Source organism: Odocoileus virginianus, chromosome 5 (genome assembly GCF_023699985.2).
Source record: "Odocoileus virginianus isolate 20LAN1187 ecotype Illinois chromosome 5, Ovbor_1.2, whole genome shotgun sequence".
NCBI lineage: Eukaryota > Metazoa > Chordata > Mammalia > Artiodactyla > Cervidae > Odocoileus > Odocoileus virginianus.
Window position 1 is genome coordinate 26,951,357 of NC_069678.1, and position 12,694 is coordinate 26,964,050.

At 33.8% G+C, this 12,694-nt stretch overlaps 1 long non-coding RNA gene across 2 annotated transcripts in view; it reads right to left on the minus strand.

Annotated features, from left to right (window-relative positions):
- The window catches only part of LOC139035046 (uncharacterized), a 465,494-nt gene that overhangs the window by 110,052 nt on the left and 342,748 nt on the right, over positions 1-12,694 (minus strand). Inside the window, exon 4 of one of the 2 annotated variants that reach the window (XR_011487557.1) lies at positions 12,162-12,286. This is a non-coding gene — a long non-coding RNA (uncharacterized lncRNA). Of the gene's footprint in view, positions 1-12,155; positions 12,287-12,694 lie in introns of both variants that reach the window. The other variant, XR_011487556.1, reaches the window with a different exon arrangement.

The window sequence follows — 12,694 nt, forward strand, 5'->3', positions numbered from 1 at the left end:
TCAACATGAATCAGCCATAAGTATACAAATATCCCCTCCCTCGTAAATCTCCCTCCCATATCCCACCCCACCCCACCACTCTTAAATTGGTACAGAGCCCCTGTTTGAGTTTCCTGAGCCACAGAGCAAATTCCTGTTAGCTATCTATTTTGCATATTGTAATGTAAGTTTCCATGTTACTCTTCCCATACATCTCACCCTCTCCTCCCCTCTCCCCATGTCCATAAGTCAATCCTCTATGTCTTTTTCTCCACTGAGTGAGTGAAGTTGCTCAGTCATGTCCGACTCTTTGCGACCCTGTGGACTGTAGCCTACCAGGCTCCTCTGTCTATGGGATTTTCTCAATATCTTCTTCTTCTGTTAGGTCCATACCATTTCTGTCCTTTATTGTGCCCATCTTTGCATGAAATCCCCAAGTACAAGAAATCCAAAAAGGCAAGGTGGTGGTCTGAGGAGGCCTTACACACAGCTGTGAAAAGACAAGAAGTGAAAGGCAAAGGAGCAAAGGAAAGTTCATTCCATTTAAACGCAGTTCCAAAGACTCACAAGCAGAGACAAAAAAAAAAACAAAACACACACACACAAAACCTTCCTCATTGAACAATGCAAAGAAATAGAGGAAAACAATAGAATGGGAAAGACTACAGATCTCTTCAAGTAAATTAGAGATACCAAGGGAACTTTTCATGCAAAGAAGGACACAATAAAGGACCTATAATGTTACATTATGATAATAGTTAAAATAGAAAATTGCCATAGAGTTCCCACTCTAGTTATTTAAAACACCTCCCCCCCCCATATTCTTTTCCTCTTATGAACTTTACTGTTTGTGCATTCTTGTTCACATTCAGGAATTTAGTGTCTCTCAGCATTTTCTAAGGATTTCATCTATGCAAGATGATATTACACAAAGTGAAATAAAACACAGCCTTATTTTGCCAAGGCTTACTATTTAATCTTATTATACATGTACAGTAAATTGAATACATTTTTTTGTGTGCGAAAAGTATATTAAGGTCTTTGAAACTAAAATATAAACATTTATGCTTGTGGAAAACATAGAAATCTCTAAGCAGGTATACTTGAACATTGAAAGATGAATAGTCACTGCTAGGGAACAAGAAGAATAGTTTGTTTCTATCACCAATGACTACTATGAATCTGACACAGATGACAAATCAGAGTCAGTTCTGTATATTTTTATCTTTCTACCAATAAAATTAATTAATACTGGTTCTCACCTAGAGACCTTATAAGCCATTGTGACAAAATTTTAATATTTTTACTTTAAATTTCCTCATATCCCAAATTTGAGTAATACACTTTACCTCAGTCATATTTAGAAAACTACTGGAAGTTAATACAGTCATGATAGTTCAGATGTCTATTCCATTAATTACTTTGGCTATTAAGATCTGAAGTTTTATTGAAAATGGTCATTACATTGGTGTGCATATGTGTCTGTATCTCTTCTGTCCTAAAATTTTTCTTAACATGTTGGAGAGGTGTGAAAATTTGCACAATTATTCAAGTTTGTTAACTTTTGCTTTCATCACATACTATGATTTTTAACATTTATAGGAATTAAGACTTCAAAAATGTCACACTATGCTTACTAGAAGTACATAAATCTATATTCTTTAAAATTAACATATATGTGTATGTATATGTGGGTGTCACTAATATCTTCCTCATTTTTCTATTCCAAAGTATAATAAAACATGATAATGAAAGTAAAATATGGTCTTTTCTTTAAAGATTTTGACTTAACCTCATTTGTATCTTTGAGAAATTGTATTATAGTTATTCAGCAAACATATTCTCCTCTACACCTCTCTGTTGAAATGGGGCATATTACTACGCCACACTTGATTTTTAGCTGATGAAATGTTAACCAGTTGGTACAAGCCGACTGATTAAACATTCCTATATGAACTAATAAGCCCCTTGTGCATTTGTGATCCTCCATGAGAAGAACAGAGTTAGAGTCTGATTCTCATCTGAGAGGAATTTAGAGATAAGAATTTTAGATGGAGATGAGGATCCAACTCATAATTTCGATGTTCAGCTTAAGAGAAAGCTGTTCTAGCTGACCTGCCTACCAATGAATGAAAAAAAGTGTATATATATCCTATCCTTGGAATAGAAAGGATTTTTCAACTCACTGAATTTTACAGTATTCTGTTACACATCACTGTCACAGCAACAGTTAATTAATACTAGGTCTTATTTTTTATCTAAATTACTTATTTCCAATTTCCTCTCATCTGTTATTCTGGTAGACAGAAAATATTATTGATAGTACTGATATAGAGGAAAGTACATAGTAGATAGGGGCTTTCCCAGTGGCTTAGTGGTAAAGAATCAGCCTACTAATGCCAGAGACATGGATTCAATCCCTGGATTGGGAAGATCCCCTGGAAAGGAAATGGCAACCCACTCTAGGATTCTTGCCTGAAGAATTCATGGATAGAAGAACCTGGAGGGCTACAGACCATGGGTCGCAAAGAGTCAGACACATTAGTGACTAACCAACAACAACACAACATAGTAGACACAATTAGACCTTGGAGTGTCTAGAGCCTGACAACACTATCTCCTCTCAGCAACAGCACTCTTCCTTTTCTCTCCTAACATCTTTTCTTCCTTCCTTTTATTTATTTTACTTTTTTTAATCTCAGGAGTTATTCCACCTCGTCAGGTGCTACTTCCTTATTGCAATCCATTTTTAGGGATGATGGCACTACTTTTCAGAAAAAAAAAAATAGAAACCTACTACACTAGTATACAATTTTGCATGTAACAAGATGATTTTACCTGCTTGTGTTTTTCAGGGCATTAGAAAATGCACATAATATATCTGACATGGGTTTATTTTACTACTGTGTGTGCACATATATGTGTTATGATATTCAATAAAACTGTTCTGTAAAGTTTAATTACATTTCTATTCAATGTCATTGGCTAGAAATTGGATATCATCATCAATCACTATGTCTAACCATATTCTACACCTTTAATTACTTCCAGAATTAAGTGATAATTCAGCCTTTAGATATAGCATATATTAACCTTTTATAATATTATTGCAGTTGCAATCTGACAGATGATTAAAGATCTCAGCCCATATGAAGGCAAGCAAAACAATGCTCTGCGTGCTTCATTTAACATACTGTGAACAGTGCAGTGTCCATTACATAATCTATTTAGTGCTATATTTTCTTCTTTTTTTATGCTTTTTGATGATTTTGCAGTTTAAAATTTCACCAGTTGAAGTGCTGAAGTGCTGTCCTGTGTTACTAACTGCAAGAAGGCTGTGATATACCCATAACATAAGTAGCAAGAATTTAATGTTTTGCTACTTTTCTTATTGGTGCAGCTTATATTTCCATTCCAGTTACATGTTGTTAGAATTAATCTGTTGTAGTTTATAAGGTAATCTTTTAAGTAGACCACCTACCACTGACGATTTCCAACTATAGGCAAGTGAACTGAGTAACAGTAAGTGATTAATACCATAGTCCTTCCATAAGTAATTAAAAAATAGAAACATCAATGGTATAGTTGAATCAGTATTAGAATATTTAACAAGCATTTATAGATTTTCTAAATCCATGATTAGATACAAAACAGCAAATGAAAGAATTAAAATGTTTTGATTAATGAAATGAAACTATAATGGAAATTTTTATATTATCAAAATTATAATTTTATGATGGCAGTTATAGCAATAAGATTTCAGATAATAATCTCTAATATTTTATAATAATATCATTCATCATTAAAAAACATACATTAAAGAAACACATTTAATGAGGTAGTCTAAAATTATAAAATTCTGAAGCTTCAATTAAACATAATTAAAATATCAATTTGGCCTTGTAAGGTGTAACTGTAAAGGACTTTGAAAAGTCAGTCATACCAATCAAAAGACCCAAATGTAATATTAAAATATTTGAAGACTCAGAAGAAACATAATTGCATATTACTTTCCCATTTCCTATTCCCAAAACATCTCTGCCTGCCTTAGAATCTCTCCATTTAGACAAAATTAGAGCTACTTAACACTTTTTACCATGATACTCAAAAGATCAAACTGCCAAAAAGTAACTGTTGGTGCAGAACTGCCCTTTCTTACTGTCCTCTGGCTTTAGTGCTAGAGTAACAAGAGAAATTGCTTTGATGATTTTACTACCAAACCTTATTTCTCTATATCAGTTGTACAGTTTATTTTATCTTCATAAGTGAGAGTGCCTCAAGTTGTGTCAAATGTATTAAAACACAGCATCCAATATTATGTTATAAAATATCTTTGAGTTCTTATTTTGCATTCGCAGACAGGTATTCATGACACCATTACTACTTATCATTTTTAAATGTATGGCACTTCTGATAATAAAACCATTTGTGTTATCGCTACTTGAGTATACTTTATTTGTCCAGTTTTAGGAACTAATTTTAATACATGTTTAATCAAACTGAATCTTACAAATTTTTTTTAATATTTTAAACAACTACTAGCTATGAAAATACACGCTGAATACCTGTGTTTGTTTGAAATGACAGAATTTTTATACTAATAAAGGTCTTTAATATAAGCTAAAATAGAAGAAAACTATGCTTATTAAAAAATGTGTGATTTTTCAAATTTCTTAGGCTATCATAAATCTTCCCTTTCAATTTAATCAATCTGAAGGCTTCCTGCTTCCATTTTAATTACAATTAAAGTAACATTCCTATTGTTACAAAGAATTGGCATGCGGAACAATCAGATATTTTATTGTTAATAGATTTGGAGTTTCGTGAAAGCATTTGTTTAGTAAATCAATGGGATTACAAGTTCTGTGCCTGGTGGTGAACCATTTGTGTATTTTTGTTTGTTTGTTTTTCTTGGCACAATCATAATTCCCAGCCGTGATTTCAAACAGCTTCAAGAATATAGCACTCTTAGGACTTCAAGCAATACTTCCTTTACAAATGCATGGCAACTAAAATGAAACTATGTGGGAAAGTGCCATGTAAGTATAGCAGACAGACAGATTCGATGGATAGACACATAGATGATACATAAGTTGGATAGATACATAAATTAATGTCTGATATAACATATATGAAATGTTACCTGTATATATGAAGGCATTTAATCTAAAAGTTAAATTTCATTCGAATTTATTTTTATTTTAATCATTAAAATAATTAGTGTACATGGAAAAAAATGACATAGAAACAAGTGGATTTCTATTCCATTCTTATTTTACTGTCCCATACTCTCTTTTCTTTTTCCATTTATTTTTATTGGTTGGAGGCTTATTACTTAACAATATTGTAGTGGTTTTTGCTATACATTGACATGAATCAGCCATGGATTTACATGTATTCCTCATCCTGAAACCCCCTCCCACCTCCCTCCCCATTCCATCCCTTGGATCATCCCAGTGCACCAGCCCAAAGCACTTGGATTCAGTTTACTGAACTTGGATTCAATTAGGATTCAACTGAAATTTTAATTTTCTATGCATACATATCTAAACTTATTAAACACTACATGTGAAATAGTGATAAAATTAACTACAGCAACAATGAAAAGAGTTCCAGTGAAAAGACAGTTAATTTAAACTTAATTAAATTTGAAGATATTTATTTGTATTAGTAGCCAAGTGGAGATTTATTTAAAAGAGTTTCTAGTACTGTAGTGCTTTGCTTGGAATAATATTTAAAAGTATAAACTCTATTCTTGCTTGCTTGTGTTGAAATCCCCATTTGTCACTTAATAATCAGGAGAAAAAGCAAGAGAGTTCCAGAAAAACATCTACTTCTGCTTTACTGACTACACCAAAGCCTTTGACTGTGTTGACCACAACAAACTGTGGACAATTCTACAAGAGATGGGGATATCAGACTGCCTGACCTGCCTCCTGAGAAATCTGTATGTAGGTCAAGAAGCAACAGTTAGAACTGGATATGGAACAACAGATTGGTTCCAAATCGGGAAAGGAGTATGTCGAGGCTGTATACTGTCACCCTGTTTATTTAACTTATATGCAGAATACATCAGGTGAAATGCCAGGCTGGATGAAGTACAAGCTGGAATCAAGATTGCCAGGAGAAATATCAATAACCTCAGATATGCAGATGACACCACCCTTATGGCACAAAGCGAAGAACTACTAAAGAGCATCATGATTAAAGTGAAAGAGGAAAATCAAAATGCTGGATTAAAACTCAACATTCAGAAAACTAAGATCATGGGATCCGGTCCCATCATTTCATGGCAAATAGATGGGGCAACAATGGAAACAGTGAGAAACTTTATTTTTGGGGCTCCAAAATCACTACAGATGGTGACTGCAGCCATGAAATTAAAAGACACTTGCTTCTTAAAAGAAAAGCTAAAACCAATCTAGACAGCATATTAAAAAGCAGAGACATTACTTTGCCAGTGAAAGTCCATCTAGTCAAATTATGGTTTTTCCAGTGGTCATGTATGGATGTGACAGTTGGACTATAAAGAAAGTTGAGTGCAGAAGAATTGATGCTTTTGAACTGTGATGTTGGAGAAGACTCTTGAGAGTCCCTTGGACTGCAAGGAGATCCAACCAGTCAATCCTAAAGGAAATTAGTCCTGAATATTCATTGGAAGGACTCATGCTAACTCTGAAACTCCAATACTTTGGCCACCTGATGTGAAGAAGTGACTCACTGAAAAAGACACTGATGCTGGGTAAGATTGAAGGCAGTAACAGAAGGGGACAACAGAGGATGAGATGGTTGGAAGGCATCACCAACTCAATGGACATGAGTGAGCACTCTCTGAGAGTTGGTGATGGACAGGGAAGCCTGAGTGCTGTAGTCCATGGGGTCGCAAAGAGTTGGACACAACGGAGCCACTGAACTGATCAGGATCGACTCTGCAACTGTCCACAAAAATCTATTTGTCTTTTCTCTGACTTAGCAGAGTTGCATTTCCCAGTTCTAGTGTCGTTAAGTGTGGCCCTGTACCAGTATCTTCCTAATGAAATGTGAATGGTAGTAATGTGTTTCTCTTTCATGGCAAGGCCTTTAAGAAAGTGGCTATGTTCTCTCTGTCCTTTTTATTTTCCCATGGTAGACTGAAATTTCAATGATCAGAGTGACTTCAGAAGCCTGATATTACAAATGATTCATTCATCAACCTGGATTCTAGAAATATTATATGAAACAGAATTGCCTGTGACCCAAAAACTATAACTTGAAAAACTGTGACATGAAATTAAACCATGATGGTTTCTGTCACCAAATTTTGAGGGTCTATAAGCATATATCCCCCCCAAAATAGCAAGCTAGTTTTATAATGTCAGACAAATTATTTTACCTACATGCCTCAGATATGTCAACTAAAAAAATGTACGTTGTTTATATTGAAAGTGAAATAACAATTTCTATAGACTCTAACATTGTACTTTCCACTGAGCAATCTACACTCATCTTGAAGACTTCCTATGACATTCCCAGATACAAATTATCATTCATGAAGAATTTACATGCTATTTGTTCTCTTTCAATTTCCTTAATTCTGCCTTAGCCATTTGTGAAAGCCCAAAAGAGCACCATATAGAGTATTAATACAAATGCAGAAAATACTCAAAAATAACTTCTATCTTGATAATCCCTATATCTCATGATTCTGCTGTGGGCAGAGCAGGTACACAGTGAACAGGTAATACTTCATTAAGTAAAACTGTCAATATCTTTATTGATTAATCTAATGTTGGCTTACATTCATCTAGAAATCTTCATTTTGTAATTACAGAATGTGTAATACTAAATTTTTTTCAACTTCCAATAAATATGCTTCTTTTTTAAATAAAAGTAAAAAATAAAGTTACTTATCTCAGTCATATGGCTAATTGTGTGAACTGTATGAATATATGCTGGATACTAAAATGATAAAGTGGAAATAAATATAAAAATTCAAAGGCAGATATTTGTTTAGATGGTATGGGTTTTAATTAAGATATAGTTATAATATTATTCAATATATTTTGAACAGCCTTAATAAATACAATATATTCTTCTAAATTCTGCATTACTTATTATCAATTCCTTCCTGTCAAAACAGAACCCTTTTCTAGGTCTCAAAGTTCTTGAAACATCTGAGCACAAAGCAAGTACTTGATTTACTGCTGTGATTGATAAATGTGATTTAAAAACTTTCCTGAACTCATTAAAACTCATCAAATTTTTCAATGATATGCATATACCAATCATTTAAGGAAAATATTCTGAACTATTACCAGCAGTTCATTCAATCTGATGACTAGCTTCCACATATTTCTCCCTTAAATAATATAGTAAGGTAGCTTTTTCTGATGACATAGAAAAATTATTCAGTGATAAATCTAAAATTCTTGGAAAATCAACCTCGGATACTGAGATTTTTGTCTTGATAATAGACATTTGTAGAATATAATAACCAGGAAGACTGCTGTGACCTATGAAATTATTGGTAATTCAAAGACAATCACATTTTACTTTTGTTAAATTTGAGAAGAACATAAAAATAGTTGTTTATCTTGACAAAAGCCTCAATACAGTAAGATGCATTTTTAACTGAAAATGGGCAGTAGGATCCCAGGAGGAGTGAAAGGACAGCTGGCATGACAACACTCGACATCCTGTGCCTAATTGGTTTTGAATGCTTGACAGATTTTTATAATGGTACTGAAGCACTCAGACTGGCAGGTAACTGTTGGGAATAGATTGAGTGGTTAGGCCACTTTTCATAGAACTTGTATGTGAGAATCCTTTAGATGCACTTCACATCAAAGATACATTCTAAGTTCAAGAACCTCCCTACTAATATATTCCATTTCTTCAAATTCAAATCAAACAACGTAAGTCTTCAATAGTTATTTCATTAGTTCTTTTTTCCTTTCCTTTCACATTCAGGTCAGGTTTAGATTGGAGGGAAATTATTTCTCCTCTTTCTCAATAATATAAACACTTTTATGAGATTCAACTCTATTAACTGACCAAATGTCAGTACATGGGTAGCATAGTTTAAATTAATGCCAGGAACAGTTCACTCATCAAAGTATTAAAACTTATTTAAGAAAGGTGAATTTATCATTAGTGGAAATCTATAATATAATCATCTTGAAAGTACACAAGAAAATAGTACCTAAATTATAACATAAACAGTGGCACAAAAGAAAGAAACTTTTGTATAGGGTCAAAAGTCTAACAACTAACTTTGAAATCCACTATCTACAGTGTGACAAATTCAACTGTCTCTTCTTCTTTCATAAAGTGATAATGATAATACTTCCTACGGTTGTGTGAAAATTGCATCAGAGTATATATACAATCATTATATAAAGAGTCAGACACAATTGAAGCAACTTCACATGCGTGCATACATTCTCATTGTAATTATTCATTAAAGTTTTTTTCACCAATTATTGCATTGCTTCCTACATTTTCCTACTATTTTGTTTTGAGGGGAAGTGAGATTTACAGTGAAAAAAGATCAATATCTTAAAATTATCAATGGTCATTAGTTTTCTAGCCTGGAAGCCTCAGTTATTTGTGAACTCTCCCTCCACCATTAAAATGCCATTGTGAACTGGTAGAATTTATTATCAGGTGGATAAACTTTAAAAGAAAAAATAAAACATTAAATTTTAAAAGTTACTAATGTCAATAAGACACACTTCTAGGCTTATAGGGTTCAAATCTACATTTTTTAAAAATAATAAAGATAATGACTATAGGATAAGGTAGAAAATTCAGTGCTCAACAAAGTGCAAATACAGTACTATTGACACAAAAAGGAATGAATATAAATCATTGACTATGTAAAAACTGATCATTGTTTCATAGCATAGTCACAGGAAAGCAAGGATTGCTTAGGCATACAAAGATGAGAGACAAGATATTTAGCCAGTATGTTCTATCCAAAGTGTTCTTAACATCCAACCACCCTTGCTTTCTATCTGCTCTGACACCACTGTAGCCTGAACCCTTCTGTATCTCATACTTCATTAGTGAAGCCTTCAGATTGATTTCCATTGCTCACATTGCTCAGAGACACTGTTCACTGAATTGTCTTCAAAAATGATATATCTTTTGAAGACAATTCAGTGAACAAGTGCTCGAGCCTGGTGCACTGGGAAGACCCAGAGGAATCGGGTGGAGGTGGGAGAGGGGATCGGGATGGGGAATACATGTAAATCCATGGCTAATTCATGTCAATGTATGACAAAAACCACTACAATATTGTAAAGTAATTAGCCTCCAACTAATAAAAATAAATGAAAAAAAATGATATATCTTCAGATAGGTGGCGCTAGTGGTAAAGAACCGGCCTGCCTAGGCAGGTTAGACATAAGACGCACCGGTTTGTCTCAGTGTGGAAGATCGCCTGGGGGAGGGAATGGCAATCCACTCCAGTATTCTTGCCTGGAGAATCCCATGGACAGAGGAGCCTGGCGGGCTACAGTTCACAGGACTGCACTGAGTCAAACACGACTGAAGCAACTTAGCATATGTATTCCTAAATGATAGTATTAATGTGTTTGCACTCATTTAAAAATAACATTTGCTCCTTATTTTCCCCAAGTTTACGAAAGACTGAGTCAACTTATCTTCTCAAAATTATTGGATACTCATCTGTTGTTCAATATCCCTCACCATTCCTGGAATATTCCATTATGTCACGTTCTACCACTTCCCGATTCCCTGAGCCGTCCCTATATACACCTACATACACCTAGAATGTTTCCTTTCCTCAAAATCTGGATCAGTTTTCATCACCAGAATTAAACTGCCCCTAACTTTCATTGCCATTCATTTATTTATCCATTAATTTAATTATATTTAATAATACTTACTAAATGACTATTACATGCAAGGATTTGTCATATGCATAAAGGATTTAAATTTTTCCCACCCTCTTAATGTTGATGAGAAAAAAATTGAACAATGAACACATTTACACTGTCTTTCTCTATGTTTACAGTGATTCCTATCTAATCCATGCATTCGTACTTGTCTTACACATGAATTCTTTGGAATATGGTAGGAAATCAATATATAAATATTCTATATTGCCTCCCAATTTTTCAAGAGAAAAACATCACTAAAAATTCACATCACTCTACCAATACTATTTATCTTCACACTACTTTAGAACTCTGCCACAATTATCTACACTAATCTGCTAGAGAATAGGAAATGAGATTTCAGTTGACCCTATCACCCAAACTGACAGTCATTCTAACTATACAAGACTTCTGAATAGGATAGGAATTCCCCAACTTACCTGCCAGCAGAACACAGATGAACAGACAAGCCCAACAAGGATGAAGCAGCTCAAAGGGTAAAGAATCTGCCTGCAAGGCAGGAGTCCTGGGTTTGATCCCTGGGTTGGGAAGATCCTCTGCCGAAGGGAATGGCAACCCACTCTAGTATTCTTATCTGGAGAATTCCAGGGACAGAGGAGCCTGGCGGGCTACAGTCCATGGGATTGCAGAATTGGACAGGACTGAGTGACTAATACTACTACTATAAGGTTGGGCCAGGTGCCAACAGAATACCCACATGACACATAGGTATGTGAATGATTTTTTAAAATGTTGTTATAAGCAATTAATTTTGAATTTGGTTTGTTGCTCATCAAAAAAGAATATGAGAAAAGAATCACATTATCTGAAGTTTATAACATTTCTTCCTGGCACAACTTATGATTGCATTCTGTGTTTAATAACAACATATTATTTGAATCTATTAATATATGTATCACTCAGTAGTTATTTTAATGATAGAAAAAGATTTACCTTTATTAAAATCTGACAGACAGGTAGCCAACCATTTTACTATGTGAAGATTAATTCTGCAATTACTAGACATTTTATGGTGTGTAAATCCCAATTGACCATATGATAGATACACATAAAATAAACAAATAAAATAGTATAAAAACCCAACATGAGCTGAATAAAAATAGTATTCACATGTCTGTACCACTAACAAACTTAGAAGACAGTGTTAAAAATATTTCTACATCCTCAGTCTGACAAAGGTTATCTGCAAAACTCCCACAGCTAACATCATTCTTAATGAATGAAAACTGAGAACAACCCCTCCAAGATAAGGAAAAAGACACAAATACTCACTCTTACCACTTCTATTCAACAGCATACTGAAGTTCTAGAGGAGGCAGTTAGGCAAGAAAAAAATCCATACTGGCACAGAAGACATTACGTGTTTCTAGTTGCAGATGATATATTCTTGTATGTTGAAATTCCTAAAAATTAAAAAAAAAAAAAACCTAATAAACATGTTCAGCCAGTTTAAAGAAGACAAGATTGGCATAAAAATAAACTATATTTCTAGACACTAGCAATGATCCATCTAAAAATTAAGCTAAAAATTTAACCTGAAAGATCAAAATAATATAAATGGGAATAAATTTAACAAAAGAAGTATGAAATGTTAACATGGAAAACTACAAGGTAACACTGATTAAGTTACAGATGTGGCTAAACAGAAATGCATTTCATGTTCATCCATGGAAAGATTATATAATGTTGTCTTGGTTCATTTGGGCTGTCATAACAAAATATCAAAGGTTGGTTAGCTTATAAATGATAAAAACGTAATTTCTCACAATCTGGAAACTGAGAAGTTCACACAAAGAGTGCTGACAGATCTT